The 20,377-nt window shown below is 32.6% G+C and overlaps 1 protein-coding gene and 1 non-coding gene across 4 annotated transcripts in view; one reads left to right on the forward strand and one right to left on the reverse strand.

Annotated features, from left to right (window-relative positions):
• Positions 1 to 20,377, reverse strand: part of LOC149903833 (uncharacterized) — a 196,154-nt gene that overhangs the window by 31,107 nt on the left and 144,670 nt on the right. The gene's annotated exons all lie outside the window — the stretch shown is intronic.
• Positions 4,650 to 4,722, forward strand: TRNAV-CAC (transfer RNA valine (anticodon CAC)). Its single transcript has one exon. It is a non-coding gene; the product is annotated as a tRNA-Val (tRNA).

A 20,377-nucleotide genomic window follows, 5' to 3' on the forward strand; every position in this document is an offset into this window, starting at 1 on the left:
ACACTACATACCCACTCTTCTAAACTAATATTATAAAGCGGAAAGACTTTTTTGTATGTTTGTTACGATTTACCTCCAAAACTATACGACTGGTTTTCGAAATTGTTTTACCAATAGAAGTATACATAGATATTAAATACGTAATGTACAAACATATAAAACAGTTTATAGTTGCATAGGACAAAGCCAGTATTAGCGCCATTTAATAATAATAGATAGATAAATTCATTTTTCATATTATTTTATCTAAATGTTTCGAAACATTAAAATTTCGAAATCATTCGCAACAAATTATAAAGTCCTTAGCTTGATTGTATACAAAATGAAGATAACCATTTTAGCAGACGCCAACAACCTTTGGTTCCGAAAACAAAGATAAAATCTTACGATGCTAAAACAACTCTTAACACGATACACAGTCACAATGTTTACGACATCTGACCTGTGACACAACTAAAATTGGAAATCTATTGAATTTACACGCACAATTTAACATTTTCATTCTGTTTAATATATTATGCAACTTATTTTAAAAGGGTTAAGGTTCATTTTTTATCAAACTAGTCGAGTATGTAGATAGAATAAGTGTTTGAGAGTAGCTAAATCACTTTGAAATGTTTAGTCTTTTGTGTGAATACATTTACTACTTGTTGTAGTAAGGAATAGTAGTTCGTAAAATGAAGACTCAAAGTAAATTCCACTAGAAATCTACTGCCGGCTAGGCTACTTAGGGAACGAATAAATGGAGAAATATCGTTTTTAATTTTTATTTTTCTTTATTCCTAGAGAAGAAAATTCTCAATCAAGATATCATTGATAGAAAAAAGAGCATAGAATAGACAGCTACGATAACCAATAAAACGATAAAAGACACCAAAGGCACAGAGATACTTGGGTGCTCGGTTCTACCGAACATTCAGTCTTTCAGTCAACACATATTTAATTGTCAAGAAATTATTGATATAGAATAGAAATTGAGTTTAGCCAATAAAAAAATAATTTATGCAGTCCGCAACTGGACAATTTAAAAAAAAAAACAAATTCAGACTTAAATTCATTCAAATGCAAACTTTGCAAATCATTTGAGCACACATCTTTTAAATCTATATTTATTTATGACATTCATATTTCGAATTCTAAATTTAAACTGGTCAATCACACAATCAGAATAAATTTTGTTAATTTTGACAGCACACAAAGTCTCTCGAATTATTTAACAAGATCCAATACAAAGAGACAATGAAGAATTAATTTAAAGTATTGAATGCGGTCGTAAAACGTATATAGAATAAGCTGTTAGCAACTACATAATAAGAAATCATTATGTTAACATTACGCATTTCTGTTACAAGACTTTGCGTCATTGGACTATTAACTGCAGATACTGTGAGCATACAAAGTAAGTGCTAGAATATCAAGCCACATATAGATAATCTTTTTTTTTTTCAATATTTATAGACTATTGTACTCAGCAGAAGGGACGACCTATTATTTCGGATCTGCCCACGCGACAAGAATTTCATTTCGGTTCTTTGACCTCTACACGATCTTAATTAAAATTAAATATATTCCTTATATTGTTGGCCATATGAGTGAAAATACGATGCCATTCCTGATTTTGATTTGATATTCAACTATATGGCATATTGTCAATCGATGTCTCACTTTTGGAATAAAGTCATATTTTATGCAAAATTTTATGCGGGCCCAAATTGCTTTGTAAATCAAAGATTTCCGTATAGTCAGTGTCATTTTGGTTTGGTTATTTTTGATGTTCCGAAATTTGAATATCTTACGCAGTTATAAACCCGTGAACATAACGATTACTGCTGATATAATTTGAAACTACTTCTGTCTAAAAGAATCTAAATCCATAAATAAGACAGATAAAGGCAGTAAAAATTACCAGTACCTATAAACTGTCCAATAATTAATTCACCAGGCTATAGTGTTTTTGTGCACCGCTCAATGCGCTTACTTCATTGATGTTTTCTCAGCGGGATACTGTATACCGTAAGTGACAGTGATACTGTCATATTGCTGAACCGTTCTCAGCGGGACTGAGGTTGTGAAACTGTGGGAATGGTGATCATTCACTATTATATTGATAAATAAACACGTTGAGAAATAATGAATTGAATACTGTGTCATAATTATTCGAAAGATAGAAAACTAATCGAAGAACTTCGTGGAAGAATTTTCTACTAAATTATTGAGTGACTCTACCATTCAAAATGAACACAGACAGACTGTATTACAATTATTTTAATCTAAGAAGTGAGGTGCTGGAATATTAAGGCCATTTCTTTTTGGCATGGACTTACCTTAAGAAAAAGATGAAGAAAATACAGTCTGAAATCGCAAATAAACTATCTGCTCACAATTTTAAAGGGTTAACTTTGACATTCATAACATTATTTTCTTAAGCCCTTTGTCGAAGATCATTGGGCTATCAAATTTCAGATGTTGTTGTTCATCGCCAATACAGAAAAGTTCAATGACTTTGACCAATTTTGACCTTTTTTGGATAAATAACACCTCTTCCCTCATCAAAAATAAATGATATTCAATGTGACAGTTGTGGATTTGATCCTCAATAATATAAACTAAGTTCGTTAATGTTTCTGAACTTTACAATGATGACAAAACTAAAACAAGTTATAAGTACTAAACTGTGGGCGCCTTGGAAACCATAGGCATATAGCCATCTGTACTAGGCGGTTTCACTCGCAGACAAACCTACAAGTTGATTATGTTTCTCTAAAGTTAATGTATTATTTTGGTATGTATTACGATACATTACTGCCAAGCATCATCGAAATGTGTTCCGTGGGTTTCCCGTGAAACTAAGAAAATCCAAACAAACTTTTACATTTATGACTAAGATAGGTACCTACATATTATAGGATAGGATTCTTACTCCAATCCAGACACACATATTGTCTATACTTATATTTATTCCAATTCAGTAAAACGCTGAGCTTTTAGATAAAAACGTCTCAAGCCCATCACCGGTTGCGATGCCGGCGCAATCGCTCACGTCAGCTCGATCGGGCATTTGCGCGCAATTTGTTGCCAAGTGACGCGCAACAAGTATTTATCGAGTAGGGATACCATTAGATAAGGGTTTCAGGATATTTGACGGATAATATTCTTTACGAATAATATACTATATATCTTATATATAAAAATGAATCGCAAAATGTGTTGGTAAGCGCATAACTCGAGAACGGCTGAACCGATTTCGATAATTCTTTTTTTATTATATTCCTTGAAGTACGAGGATGGTTTTTATGTAGAGAAAACGTAAATATGTACCACGGGCGAAGCCGGGGCGGACTGCTAGTTATATAATATATATAATTTGACGGATAATATTCGTAAAGAATATTATCCGTCAAATATCCTGAAGATAATAGTCGAAATGTATTGCAGTTCAACTGGGAGAAGGAAAGGTATGATGTTTTATGCACAATTTCATGTAGTACAATAATTTTGACAGGAATATTGATATCGAATTTTCGGGTATAGGTAGGTACCTGTTCTATTGATAAGAAGTTATGAAAGATATGAACTATCAATATGAATTTGATATTGTAATGAATCTCGTAACTCGGAATCGTATTCGGTCAATTGAAGTAATCAAGCCTTTTGAATACACTAAATAAATTTTTGAACAAGAATCCTTTCAAAAGATTTGAACGACTAAACAAAAATATTAATTAAAAATATGAAGCAGCTATTAAAGTGTATTTAAGCTTTCATATCACCAAATCAACATCAAGTTTGCATGGTAAGCTTACTTAAAGTTAAGAACCTCCTTTTTTGAAGTCGGTTAAAAACCATTGCATAAATGAAGGTTAGGTATATTCCTAACAGCATATTTTACTTGAAAGTAACACAACATCTTCAAAAAGTCCTCACCTTCGAAAAAAGATGGCGTCCCTACCCGCACGCGTAGTTTCCTTGTTAGGACGCTGGAGGAAGCTGTCCTATGCTTTATGGTAATGTATTTGACGCGATGCATTCTTATAGCGCATAGTCAATCTTGTGATACTTCACTTGGACTGTAATGTATGGAAATTGTAAACTTCAAGATATGGTAATATTTGAAGGATGGACTCAGATTGTATGTGGTGTGGGTTCATTGGATGGATTTGCTATATTTAGCGATAAATAGCAATTACGGTTATTCTATTTCTGAGGCTATCTATTAAATCTATAGCCTCAGAAATATTTACGATAGAAATATTTAGCATTACGATTTTGTTCAACTTTAAACAAATATAAACTGTCTCATTCTCATTCAAAAGAAGTGACAACATTTTAATGTCTCGACACTCGTCCAAAATCAGGAAAAAACGTAAGAATAAAAATAAACACGCGTTTTTTTTTCAAGTAATCTGCGTTACATTGTACCTATCGCGATGAAAAATATTCGTCAAATCTGTCGAAGAGTAAATTCGAATCGACGTGCATGACCCAGGTAGGTACTCGATTAAGAATGTTTTAAGCTGTTAGGTACATTACGATTGATCTTTTTGCATGATGATGTACGGTTGTTTTTTTTATTTTTATTACAGTATTTTTTCAGGAACTTTATGAAATTTTAAGTCAAAGATCTAATTCAATTCAAACTGTAATAACAAGTTTCCGTAGTGTAGCGGTTATCACGTGTGCTTCACACGCACAAGGTCCCCGGTTCGATCCCGGGCGGAAACAGATTTAACAATTTTTTGCATTAAATAAAGTTTTTATAACCATGTTTTAACTGCAGATTATTTCAATTAATAAACGAATTGAAATAATAAGATAATTATAAATGATGTCTACCTACTAAATATCCATAGTTTGCTTTAAAACTAGAGCATGCAATTTAATTTGACTGACCATAAAAAGTAAAATAGACTGAATTTAACACATAATGGTATATTTTCATAGTAAGTTTTGTAATCTGAGATGATAGGTACCTAATTTAAAATTGAAATGGAAATAAAAATAAAATAAAAATAATAGAGGTCTTACCAGTTGCACTGTTATGACGTGACGGCATAAAATCTACACAATCAATCTACAAATCTACAAAATCTACAAAATATGTGCAAAATACTATTATTTCAATAGATTTCCACGAGTTGATGTTGTTTTTTCTAACAATTAAAATGGGTCTAGCCTCATTACCCCTTTAAACGCTTCAATCACACGTAATAAGTATTAAATAGCTTTTGTATTACATTGATGAGTCAATCAGCAACAATGTTGCATAGCCCACAGGTATCAAGGGCATACACACCATGGAACAGGAGCTTTTTGCTTTAACAAAGGAACACTACACAAAAGATTTTGTTAAATAGCGCCAAAATTGCAACTTTTTTTTTCATTCTTTTTTTTGACAATCAGCCAGTTCTGAGGCGGAGATCGATTCAAATTTAAAATTAGAACGTGGTTTTTTTTCTGCTTGGAAAAAGGCTAGTTTAATCACAGATTGTATAATAAAGATTATACTAAAATGTCTTTTCTTAAATACTGATAGCGACTAGCCATTTTTTCAAAATCGTTACCGATTTCATATTTTTCATACAAATACATAAATAAAGTACACTTACTGTACGACGTACGTGTCAAAGAAACATAGAAGACAGAACTTAATAAACTAAGCTCCTTCTACGTTTTATTCACTCTACCCTTATAAGTGAAATAATAGATCTCATATATTTTCCCGATTCAAAATAATAACAGAGAAAATTCAATTTGTCAAGCAATTCCACAGCAAATCTTAGTAGCATAAAATGGTCGTTACTACCGTTTATAGGCTTTCCTCTATTTGCCTAGTCTTATTGAATACTCTCGACCTTTATACAGACAATTCTATACAATCTTTTAGAGTTTAATGGGCAAGTCATATTTCGTGGATGTTCCATACAAATGTTTTCGCTTTTGGAAGTTATTCGCTAGAATCGAATGTTGCGTTTAAATTATAGATGATAGTTATTTTTAAAGTTATAGCTTTTAAAGTTACATAATAAATAATAAAATATTTTTTTATTTTTTTATAATAAGTATTATAAACATTAAATAGTTTTGAAGAAACTTCTGTCTTGTCTTACGAATATTACTTTATCTGCAGTATTTTCTCTTTTTAAATTGACGCAAATATACCGCCATTTATAATAAAATGTGACGATAAAGATATCATTCAAATTGGAAACAAAATCACAAATCTACATAAATTGGCTCGTAAACCTACAAAAAGCCATAGTATACAAAAGCGGTACAGTCTACTAATTCCACACAACGATTGTGTCACTGCAAAATAGCGCACATAATGGCGATCATAAAAATTCTATTCATGTCCACTATTCAAATTGGAAAAGAAAATATAGCGTGATATTTGTCAGGTTCATTCGGAACGCTGTTAACATGTTGGTCTCAAATTTAACACTCCTACGGTGGAAATAATGAGGCGTGGGCGCAAGTTAAATAGTGTTTCTGGTCCATGATTGCTTTGGAACGTTTTATTGCTGTGAAGTAATGTTCTAGTAGTAGTTATTCTTTGACTCCAGTACTACTAGTAGGGTTTACAAGGCTAAAACTTGGGAAGGGGTATGTTAACCAAAAAGGTTGGACGTTATTTTGTATACTGGCGTATGTGTTTAGACCAAAGTTGACATTATATACATTCATATTCGTAGTAAGTATAGATAACAGTTATATGCTTAATCGTTTAATGTACTTTTGAATACTATGAAAAAAATAGGTACATACGTACTTACATTCGTTCCAGTCTTTTGAATATTTAGAAAACTCTGAACTTACAAATACACAATAAATAAAATTTCGAATACTTACCTACATTTTACACAACACGTTCACAAAATTAATTCACTACATTATAAATACTAGGGATGTAACGATACCGATACCGATACCGATATATCGGCCGATATAATCGGCAAGCCGATATATCGGTATCGCCGATACTAAATCAACCGATACCGATATTTTTTTTTAAATTCTTTTCTTTTATGTTTTTGCATTGTATTCATTCATATTGTTTTATTTCTGTTTCTGTAATAGTGTTAAGGAAGAGCGGAACCTCCTGACACAAGCATTTTATTTGCTTACTAGGAGTGTTCCAATCACAAATTTGTTTATGTAAAGGAAAGAAATAGATAATTTTGAATTTTTTTAATTTTTAACGTGATAACGTTTTTAAAATCGTTTTAGTCGGGTGACATGTTCATAAACTTGTGTCACACCAAAACCTCACGAGCGCGATCGCAGGTATAACGAGAGAGAGATTGATTGATCTCCCGTTTCATCTCGAGCGCTGCCACTACATTATGTTATCACGTAAACATCTCGATCGTAAACCTACTTTACAAACAACCAATTTTTTTGATATCATAAAATTCAAAAACCCGCGCCTAGTGAACGATACGGGAGGCCGCCCGCGCGTGCGCACTTTGTTTTCTGAAAAAACCCTACCAATAGTAAACTTTTATTAGGTACTGATTGTATGTGTATTACTTAAAGTTTAACTGACTTTGTAAAATAATAATCATCATCATCATCATCATCATCAATACATATAATAAAATTCTAGAAAAGTGGTGTCTGTACAATGAAAATATGTAAAAAAAAATTAGCAGGGGTTATTATTAAATCGATCCCAAACCCAAAACTGTAGTTAAAAATTTTTTTGTCTGTTTGTCTGTTTGTCTGTATGTTTGAACACGCTAATCTCAGAAACGGCTTATCCGATTTCGATGCGGTTTTCACTAATATATTGTGGTAATCTTCATTTAAAATTTAGTGTTTATTTCATGTCAATCGCTTCATAAATAAAAAAGTTATGACCATTTAAGTACTCACGGCGAACATATTTTGCTAAGGCATTCTATGGTACACATATAGTGTACGATAAAACGTAAGTTATCTGTTATACGCTACAGTGATCATATCGAAAGTCCCCAAGGGAGGTAGTAGGGGGGAGGGGTCAAATTAAAATTATACTTATTTCTAGGTAAATTTTATACATAAAATGTCCTTTAAATTATGTCGTATTATACATATTATATTTTTAACCCCCGATGCAAAAATATGGGTGATAACTGATAAGTGTTTGACCGCTGTGTGTGTGTGTGTTTGTGCCACCGTAGCTCGCTAGCAGGTAATCCGAATTAGATGATGTTTTTTAGTTAGGCAGCATATTTTCCGACGCTGGTTCTTAAATAAACTGTATCAAAATCGGTTCATCCATTTATTGTAACTAGGTATATAGAGGTAAAAGTGGGAATGAAAATAACTAAAGTTGTCGAATATATACAAATATGTAGGACCTCGGAAAATACGCGGGCAGACTGAAAATCAGCGCTGTTCGGGTGTTAGCCCACAGCATGGCTGAGTCTGTTCCGATTGCCTAATATATTGTGTTTACTTTTAAGTTAAGATAGTCTAAGTTTTTTGTTGGCAATAAAGCTTTTTTTCTTTCTTTCTTTCTTTCTTTCTTTCGAATATACTTTAGTGATATATTAAATGAAAGTGAACGACCTATCAGTAAAAATAAGTCAAATTTTACCAAAATCGGTTCATCCATTTATTTGATATAGGTATAAAAGTGGTAGATAATAAAAAAAGTGAATTTTGACTCAAGTGACATATGAAATGAAAGGGCATGACGTGTAAAGTATAATTGGACATATTTAATCAAAATCGGTTCATCCATTTACTATACCTATATACAGGGTGTAATCGTTAAGTGTGCACAGGTGATTTTTCCGTAAGTATTACAGATAACAAAAAACTTTAAACTGATATCGAAAGTACTTAACCTAATGAGTAAAATGGCCGTAATAAATTTTTAAAAATAAGTCGAGAAATATCAAAAAAATTATCTTTAAGCCCTCCCATACTACACTGGGGTAGAAGCCTTTGAAAATAATGAAAAGATAAAAAAAATCGCAGTCGGATGAAACCCATTAGAAAAGGAGGGGAATATGATAAAAATGTAAGGAAAAATAAATTACGGTCAATCCGAGTTCGGGAAGCGGGAGGGGGGAGCTTTTAAGAAAAAAAATGGTTTCTCTCGATTTCCGACAAAACTACAAGTCCTATAGAAAAAAGTTCAATGGCAAAGTTGTAGGTAATTAAAAGTTCTACAACTTTTGTATTCACAATTTTTTCACATAACCTAAAAATTTAGGTGAAAAATTCGAAAAACCAAGTTTTTGGTCTTTTATTTCTATCTACTTCAAAATTTATTTTTTTTCTACGAAATTTGGTGGAAACTTACTTTATTATGTCCCAAATACACTGTAATTTATTTGATTGAAAATATTTATTTTTTCGCCTTATTTTGAATTAATACCAAAAAAACAACCTAATTTTCAATCGAAAAGTCACCCGTCAAAATATCAGCTTTTTTCAAAAACTTGGGGTGCCTTTTATTCATTGAAATCTCTACTTTCATATGGTGTAAAAAAAATAAACACCACAATAGTAAATGTTCTCAGGAAATGCATACAAACAGTCTGAAAATTAGCTTTTACTAAATCAGGCACACTTCTTGAACTCTATATCTTCTCTTGTATCGGCTTTTCGGTAATATTTCAAAAGAATAATAATTATCTGTTCTAAGTTTAATATTTTACAGCATATTCAAAAGCAAAATGATGTCGATAAAAACATTTCAGGTAGTTCGAGAAGTGTGCCTGATTTAGTAAAAGCTAATTTTCAGACTGTTTGTATGCATTTCCTGAGAACATTTACTATGGTGGTGTTTATTTTTTTTACACCATATGAAAGTAGAGATTTCAATGAATAAAAGGCACCCCAAGTTTTTGAAAAAAGCTGATATTTTGACGGGTGACTTTTCGATTGAAAATTAGGTTGTTTTTTTGGTATTAATTCAAAATAAGGCGAAAAAATAAATATTTTCAATCAAATAAATTACAGTGTATTTGGGACATAATAAAGTAAGTTTCCACCAAATTTCGTAGAAAAAAAATAAATTTTGAAGTAGATAAAAATAAAAGACCAAAAACTTGGTTTTTTGAATTTTTCACCTAAATTTTTAGGTTATGTGAAAAAATTGTGAATACAAAAGTTGTAGAACTTTTAATTACTTACAACTTTGCCATTGAACTTTTTTCTATAGGACTTGTAGTTTTGTCGGAAATCGAGAGAAACCATTTTTTTCTCTTAAAAGCTGCCCCCTCCCGCTTCCCGAACTCGGATTGACCGTAATTTATTTTTCCTTACATTTGTATCATATTCCCCTCCTTTTCTAATGGGTTTCATCCGACTGCGATTTTTTTTTGTTTCAAAAATTATCTACTCTAGTCTAATACATTAATTAGTATGAAATATGAATATCCCGTATACATTTAATATGAAAGATTTTAGCTTTCTTTTTTTTTGGGTTTTCTATTTTAATTACTTCGCAAATTTGAAGTGGCATTTTCCTTGCTTTTTCCGGACATTTTCACGCATTTTCCGGATATTTTCCCGACATTTCCCTGGCATTTTCCGGGATTTTCCGGACATTTTCACGCATTTTCCGGATATTTTCCGGACATTTTCACGCATTCCCCGGATATTTTCCGGACATTTTCACGCATTTTCCGGATATTTTCCGGCCATTTTCACGCATTTTCCGGATATTTTCCGGGGATTTTCCGTGCATTTTCCAGGCATTTTCCACGCTTTTTCCGGACATTTCCACGCATTTTCCGGATATTTTCCCGACATTTCCCTGGCATTTTCCGGGATTTTCCGGACATTTTCACGCATTTTCCGGATATTTTCCGGAGATTTTCCGAGCATTTTCCGGGCATTTTCCAGGCATTTTCCACGCTTTTTCCGGACATTTCCACGCATTTTCCGGATATTTTCCAGACATTTCCCTTTCATTTTCCGGTTATTTTCCGGGTTTTTCCAGACATTTTCCGGGATTTTCCCGGGCATTTTCCGGGGGTTTTCCGAGCATTTCCCGGGGATTTTCCGGATGGTTCCCAGACTTTTCCGGAAATTTTCCGGGAATTTCCCGGGCATTTCCCGGGGATTTTCCGAGCATTTCCCGGGGATTTTCCGGATGTTTCCCAGACATTTTCCGGACATTTCCCTGGCATTTTCCGGGGATTTTCCACGCATTTCCCAGGCATTTTCAGAGCATTTTCCGGGCATTTTCCAGGAATTTTCCGGATGGTTCCCAGACATTTTCCGGGAATGTCCCGGGCATTTTCCGGGGATTTTCCGAACATTTCCCGGGGATTTTCCGGATGTTTCCCAGACATTTTCCGGACATTTCCACGCATTTTCCGGGGATTTTCCACGCATTTCCCAGGAATTTTCCGGACATTTCTCAGGCATTTTCCGGGGATTTTCCAGGCATTTTCCGGACATTTTCACGCATTTACCGGATATTTTCCGGACATTTTCACGCATTTTCCGGATATTTTTCCGGGGATATTCCGAGCATTTCCCGGGGATTTTCCAAACAGTTATTTTGTGTTATTATTTATTTTATTTCTTAACTGTAAAATAATCTGTAAGTACTTATAATTTAGTTGTTTATGGTAGTACGTGTTTCAAGACGTGTTTACTCAATAATTGTGTGTTAAGTAGTAACTACTATGCAGTCACTATTCCACGCGGACGAAGTCGCGGGCACAGCTAGTACTAAAATAAATGGTTTTGTTGTTTTTTGATTTGGTATTTTTATTTAAAAGAATACGATTAACAGTTGTCTCTGTTAAATGTTAGTAACTTTTTATGCATAATTCACTATTTATTTTTCTACCAAGCCATCGATATCGGTATCGGTATCGGTATCGCCGATACATAACTACAAATATCGGTATCGGTATCGTATCGGCAAAATCATGTATCGTTACATCCCTAATAAATACATAATTAATTACAAAATGTATGCTCGCACTTAATCTAAAACAAAACAAAAGCCACCACAGATAACAAATTGTTACCCACAAAATCGATAAAAAAATCGAACATCCGAGTTGTCTACTCGAATTAATCGATACATCATCAAACATAGTCACGCTTCAATTTGGGACCGAGAAATGGCATTTTAACGGACTTTTATTCATTAAAAAAATACAAGGTGGGTCTACACCTGCGTTTTTTATTCTATTGTACGGTCGTTTACAAATTTATTGAAACAGGTGTACATCTAAAAGTAACAATACGTAATGTAAGTCAATGATATTTTATTTTTGAATGAATGAATTGGAAAAGGCCGTAACTGGGCGCTTTTTGTGAGCAGTGGATGGATTTAATGAGTGCTGAATTGCAAGTGGTATCAATTTATTTGAGGGTAACTGTTTAGTATTGTTAACAACTGCATACTATAGGCTAAGTCGCTATATTAAGCCTGACTTTTAATTAGCGTACATATAAAATCAATGCTATAAATCTTTTTCTTTTAAAAATTAATAATAGCTAGCTATTAGTTATTATTCTGTGGCGCCACTCAATGTTAGTTTTATACTCCGTATTACAATTTTAATGAAATCTTTACAGTAATCATTAATATTAATTACACGAAGCTTCATATTTTATTTTTTATAGTCCTTAAGTAAGTTAAGGTAACATTAATGACACTATCCATAATGTATTAAATTTAACAATGCAATGAAATTAAGGGTCACGTATTATAAAATGCAATAGGCTCGAATAAATTATAATATGTACTATACCTACTGATATATTTATTTATATACTAGACTGATGTAGGACTACATTATTAATGAGAAGTAAGAGGTACATACGTACATACTAGGGATGTAACGATACATGATTTTGCCGATACGATACCGATACCGATATTTGTAGTAATGTATCGGCGATACCGATACCGATACCGATATCGATGGCTTGGTAGAAAAATAAATAGTGAATTATGCATAAAAAGTTACCAACATTTAACAGAGACAACTGTTAATCGTATTCTTTTAAATAAAAATGCCAAATAAAAAAAACAACAAAATCATTTATTTTAGTATTATTATTTTACGAAGTCAGTTAAACTTTAAGTAATATACATATAATCAGTACCTAATAAAATTTTACTATTGGTAGAGTTTTTTCAGAAAACGAAGTGCGCACGCGCGGGCGGCCTCCCGCATCGTTCATTGGGCGCGGGTTTTTGAATTATTTGATATCAAAAAAATTGGTTGTTTGTAAAGTAGGTTTACGATCGAGATGTTTACGTGATAACATAATGCAGTGGCAGCGCTCGAGATGAAACGGGAGATCGGTCCGTCTCTCTCTCGTTATACCTGCGATCGCGCTCGTGAGGTTTTGGTGTGACACAAGTTTATGAACATGTCACCCGACTAAAACGATTTTAAAAACGTTATCACGTTAAAAATTAAAAAAATTCAAAATTATTTATTTCTTTCCTTTACATAAAGAAATTTAAGTAAGCAAATAAAATGCTTGTGTCAGGAGGTTCCGCTCTTCCTCACTATTACAGAAACAGAAATAAAACAATATGAATGAATACAATGCAAAAACATAAAAGAAAAGAAAGAAATTTAATAAAAAAATATCGGTATCGGTTGATTTATTATCGGCGATACCGATATATCGGCTTGCCGATATATCGGCCGATATATCGGTATCGGTATCGGTATCGTTACATCCCTAGTACATACCATTGACTTCGAATTAGAACAATCTTAAGAAACCTAGAAGATATTATCCCAATTCCCAACATAATCCACAAATTCAAATCTTACGAGCTTTCTGTACAATCTATTATTTACGACATCATAGTATTTATTACAATAAAACGATAAAAATAAAATATAGAACATTAACAACATAGATTAAAACATCTATAATTTGTAACTACATTCTTGCAAATAAATTTAATTTGAATTTGAATTTAGGACAAAAATCTGATTTTTAAAAGTCATGTTCATGTTTAATTAAAAATAACAATTTTGTGAAAATATATAATATATAGTAATGTTTTTTGTATTTGATGACAAGTCGATGATTAATAAATATTGGTATTTCCAATGACAACTTTTAATTAATACAACCGCAAGAAAAGGGACATATTTTCCTAATGAGGCAAATAATATTTGCTAGAAAATTACCTATTGTTTTGTAGTGCTTACACGAGTTTCTTTCTTGTTTCAGGTATTTTCACAATGATTATTGATTAAAAAACAAAGAACGATTAATGATAAAAATAACGATTATTAATTGTAACAAGTTGCTTTATTTTTGTACTATAGGTATTTGTCCACTAAACAGAAGTAAGGTCATTTAAAAAGTAAGAACATAGCTTTCAACTTGACCATACCAGAAATCCTACTAATAATAAAAATGCGAAAGTTTGTATGGATGTATGGATGTTTGTTACTCTTTCACGTAAAAACTACTGAACCGATTACAATGAAATTTAGCACACATATAGAGTGTAACTTGGAATAACACATAGGATAGGTTTTATCCCGGAAATCCCACGGGAACGGGAACTATGCGAGTTTTCTTTGAAAACGCGGGCGAAGCCGCGGGCGGAAATCTAGTAAATAAATAAAAAACACAAGACTTGTCAAAATATTAATAACTTTCGCTTGCATAATTAATTTTTAACGCCTTTTAATCATTAACATTATTTTCTACCATGTTTGTATAATATTCTCATCCATTTTATTTTTCTTCTTAATTAAGATGCCTATTTTTATCGGATATTCGATTTGACTCAGATGTGAAACTACATATTTATTTATGTATACTTTTATGTATGTACATTATTTTTTATGTTGGAAATAGAAAAATGTATGATATTTTGATTGACTAGCTATGCACTCCGGGTTCTCCCCTCGACTGTCGAAGATTGATCTTAACAACTCAGAAACCTTCGTGGGCTCGTGCGCATCACTGCTGACGATCATCACATCATCAAATGTTTAATTTCTGAAGTGACTGATAATCTGACAAACATTGTTATAAAATTATGAACAATTCAGCACCTAATGACTTATATCATATTTTTATAGTACCTACCAATTCATCCCTATTCAACTTCTGAATATAATATGTCTACCAGGCTTACTGTCATATGGAGGATATGTAAATTACAGTAACTTAAGCATAAACATGTAAGGAAATGTTTAGAAATCAAGTATCGCATCAGGCTTCGAACATAAAGCCTTCTGGCATGTGTAATCTCTCACCTTCGACCCTGGGCACCATAAATACAGATGGGACAACTGCGAACAGACTAAATGATTTGTTATGTGTAAAATCGAATATTCAATGCGTTGGGATGTAATTCTCTATTGCATTTGATGTATCAAATGTACGATAATGAAATTTATTGACTGTTGGATCTGTGATTGTTTAGTATCAACTAAAAGTCATAATCACTACATAGTATAAAACAAAGTCGCTTTCTCTGTAACTATGTCCCTGTGTATGCTTAAATCTTTAAAACAACGCAACGGATTTTGGTGCGGTTTTTTTAATAGATAGAGTGATTCAAGAGGAAGGTTTTAGTATATAATTTATTATGTTTTAGACAAAGCGGGCGAAGCCGCGGGCGGAAGTCTAGGATAGACGAAAAGTTATGTTAAATTAATAAAAAAAAAAACGGTTGACTCCACTCAAACCTAGTCAGAGAGTAGATCAAAAACTAGGAAGATCCTGGCTTATCAACTTGATGGAATATACGGAATAAATATGTAGAAATATTAACGTCGATTAGCTTTAAGCTCTACCCATTTTTTCGAAAGGGATATCTAAATGTTTTTCATTTATTTCTAAAAACAATGTATAAGTATTGTATTTTAAAATAATATTGTATTTTTCTGTTAATATTTAAATAAAAAGACATAACTAATCACACCTAATCATGGCAAATGATCACTGCTTCCTATTAAACATAACGTGTTAAGAACCAACTAGCACTGATCCTTCCTTACTTCCCCTTAACAAAGAAACACAGTCCTCACTAAACTGGCTGTCACCATTACTTTTTCATACCTACAAAATCAAACCAGCCGGTGCACATTAGACAAACTTCTTGTCATATCACACCATTAATTCGCAACAAGATTTATCTTCCAAGTTATATGATATGTACGAAAACGTTCTCCGGTAAACAAGTCGTGATTTATTCAAGAATTTATATATTTAAATATAAGCGATACATCAGTGACGATCTTATCTATTTCCTCTAGATGAGTGCGGTTTTATTTTATGAGGTTGTGCTGCGCCTGTAATTATCCTTAATAGTGCAAAACTTGTGCAAAACGATGACTCAGATGGTTAGATGCCAACATTTTTCGAAAAGCTTAGCAATTACTAACTATATCTAGCGTAGGTATAATTCATTTAGATTTGTTGTTTTTATTTTCATAAAACTAATATGTAAACTTCTATATTGTGACATGATGAACGATAAATTTGAAAATCTTAGAATGAACGGAAAATCAAAAGAGCATTGACTTTGCTGTTTGCTCTGCTCTATAAAGTATCAGTTCCTTGTTTTTAAGGAGCATAATATGTTATGTCTTTTTTTCTCACAATAATATCTCTCAATCGACACCAAACTAGAACCTACTAACCCACCGATGTACACTGAAGCTCCTAAATACAAAATCAACAAGGCATCCTCAATAATGTTCAACTACAATGTGGCGAGCGCGGTCAAATTGTTTCAAAGAGAAACCAAGAGTCGCACACGGAAGGGAAAGCCCAATAAATTTAACGGTCCGATACATAATTACTGTTCAGTCGTCCCTTATACACTAGGGCCGTATATAATACGCATAAATAGTGTAATCGTAAATACGAGGACCTCTTGCACTCCGCAGTAAAGTCAGAGCCGTGGTCAGTATGAGTAATTTTCAGTTAGATGCTGCGTGTAATAATGTTTAAATTATAAGCAGCTTTGGGCTATGGGTGCTATTCAATTAATGCTTCAGGTGGATTTTTCCACTTCCCTCTTAGATAAAAATAAGTTAACTCAAATGTGCAGGCGTTTTTTACAGCTATTTAAAAAATACATAAAAGTTGCTCTAGCGAAAAGTATTTTGTAAGGACAACAATGACGAAATACTCGCTGATATGATCCTTATTACATAGATTTTTTCAATCACAATTTTTATCTTGTCATCACTTTGTTCCGAACAAAATTAAACGTAAGTTCTTTCTACTAAACAGACTATCATAAACAAGTATGATCGGTGTCTCTTTGTGCACTAACAAAGCCGACAAAGAGCACAGTTACGTTTTAGCACTCCACAACGTAATGCCCATTTAAGCGCGTCTATGAAGATCAAATCGCGAAGCAAAACGAGTATGTAATTAAATTGTAAAAAGACGTTACCGAGAAATCGGATGGCTCTTGTGCCTTACCATGTTTTTACCGCGACCCAATGTTTGTCGCGAATGTTTTTTGCCACGTGTTTATGGTATACAGCGGGTGCCTTATCCTTATATGAAATGGCCACTTTTTAGTCGAACATTGCGGACGAAATTCATTGAATGGCGATGAACGGTCTAGTGTATAAGTTTCCTCTAATGTGTTATGTATTTTTTGTCACTTTTTTGCCAAATAAGTAACAAAAAGATGGAGGAGTTCTTGAATTTCTACAAGATAAAAAGTAAAACAACTAAAACCCAACTACGACAAAAAACGACGCTGAAAAAGTATAAAACAAAAGTTAAATTGATGAACTAATAAAGAAGCTATGAACGAAAAGATGTGAATTATATGCAATCAGCCCATGAATACAGGTAAAGTCACAAGCAAATGCTAGTAATATATATATATTCAAAATGTGCAAGTAAAAAGCTTTCAAATGATACCAAACACGGCATATTTATCTTAACTTTATTTTTTTACTCTGTATGTTTTGTCCGCTAGAGGGCGCCACATTAGATTTTGTGAAACCCCATATAGCCTATAACCAGCGGACAATTAAGACGCTTCTAATGATATGTCATTTGTCGAATTCTGATAAGTAGTTTAGAAGTTACGAGGGAACAGATGAACATATATACATACATACATACATACATACATATATACATACATACATACATACATACATAGCCTGTCAAAATCATAACCCTCCTTTTGCTTTGCCGTAGTCGGGTAATAAAAGAAGAATGTTTTTTTGCGACAAAGATACGTTAATGGCGCGAATGCTGCATCAAGCATAAACCTTCTGTCATAGCTTCTCAAGGCCAATATTGTTTTTTATTATCTTTTTTTTTCACTACAAAAGCTGTAATGCTTGCGAAAGCTTACAAATTGTAGTGTATGTTAATTTTCAATTGGAGCTTTATAAGGGAGTGGTTGTATCTATGACCTAGGTGTGACCGATTATTTACTTAATAATAACTTCCTAAGATTAGATTATTACTTAAGTATTAAAGCATCAATAAATATTCCAGATAGTACCTAAGTATTAAGTACATTAAGTTAATTACCATGTTAGCCTTGTTAAAGAGAAGGGTTGTGTAGATTTATTTCAGAATGTAATTTAGTCATCGCTTCTAACCTTAAAATTTAATTAATCTAGGATATTAATTATTATCAGCCCACGTTGAATGTTGATATTATAGGTACGTACTTAGGTATATTTAACTGTAATTGTTCAGTGAAATATATAAATAAAAAAGGGATCGATCGGAAAGACACTGCGAACCAAGTTTTCATATAGAACGAAAAAAATCTTAAAAATTTCATAGTTAAGCCCAAAATTGCGATAGTTGAATAGATAATTAACTGCTTAAATTAAACCTTTATTATCTAATATCTAATCTAATATATATTATAAAGGTGAAAGTTTGTAAGGATGTATGGATGTATAAATGTATGGATGTATGGATGTATGGATGTTTGTTACTCTTTCACGTAAAAACTACTGAACCGATTACAATGAAATTTAGCACACATATAGAGGGTAACTTGGATTAACACATAGGATAGTTTTATCCCGGAAATCCCACGGGAACGGGAACTATGCGGGTTTTCCTTTGCAAACGCGGGCGAAGCCGCGGGCGGAAATCTAGTATTAAATAATACAGCTTTTAAATCTTCTTTTATGATCACTATAAATCATACAGACTCAAACACGCATTTCCTAGAAAATGTTTCTAGAAGCTTCGAGGCGACTTTCGAAAACCATTAAAATTCTTAAGTACACTGACACATCAATAATAATTACATATGTCCGTTACCTTTCACCTATAAAACTACACCTATCATTTACAATTGATCAAAGGTCAAATTATTAAGAAAATTAATCAAATCCAAAAGATTAATAATAGGCTTATAAATATGTTAAACGATTGTTAACATCTAATGAAGAATTGTATGTGCCTATCGCAAGATAGGCAACATTGATAGGAAACATTGAATAGAATTACTGTGTTAATAGCCCTACAATTTTACGTTGGGTTTTATGAATGTAATTATTGTTAAATTTAAGTCCTAAGTTTGTTAGCAATAATAAAGTTCTATGTTATAAAATTTTCAACCCGCGCTTTAAGTTGTGTGATACTCCTGTGATAATTCAGAGTCAGACTATAAATTAAGTTATTACGGTCAATATTTCCTTATTCTCCTTTGAATTAATGAATTTTATTGATTTTGAAAACTAAATAAAGTACGGTAGTAAGTTACTGTAGTATAATGAATTGCTTAAAAAACATCATCAATAAGAAGTATCCTTCCGAAAAAATTTAGCACAGAATAAACATGGCCAAGTTAAATCAACAAAAAGAAACAAAATACTTATACTACTCATAAAATTTTTATTTTACGTCCAAAATTCTCACATATCTCAATCATGACCCATTCAAAAGAACATGCATCGTTTTGTAAACACGCTCGACACAGAATTTCTCAACTCTGTGGGATCTATAAAAATTGGAAAGCAGGTTTGAGCCTAAAATTTCACTAATAAATAACGCCAAAGTTTGGTTGTTGCGTGTTTCGTAAGTACGTGGGCGGGTATTCATGTAAGGCTGTCCGGGAAGATAAGCGGAAGCTAGAGCGGATTCGCTATAGCAGTTAAAAGAACAGGGTAATTTTCAATATTCGAGGTTAGTACAACTACTTGTACATCTAGTTGATTATTGTAGATATTCTGGTGTATAAATAATAAATTGTTAAGTTTATTGGTAGGTAATCGTTTTAAAATCACCAATGAAGTCAAATACATACCTACTTCAAGAAATTATGGGTTGTTTTGGTACATAAGCTAACAGCCCTACCAAGTATCATCAAAATGAAGGAGTAACATACATCCATCCAATTTCCATATTATATTCTTACAAACTATCTCGTTATTTTGGTATAATAGCTACAGCCCTGTCAAGT

The sequence above is a fragment of the Colias eurytheme genome, chromosome 12 (genome assembly GCF_061535395.1).
Source record: "Colias eurytheme isolate Ceu_HAF_F1 chromosome 12, ilColEury1 Martin Lab GWU primary, whole genome shotgun sequence".
Lineage (NCBI taxonomy): Eukaryota > Metazoa > Arthropoda > Insecta > Lepidoptera > Pieridae > Colias > Colias eurytheme.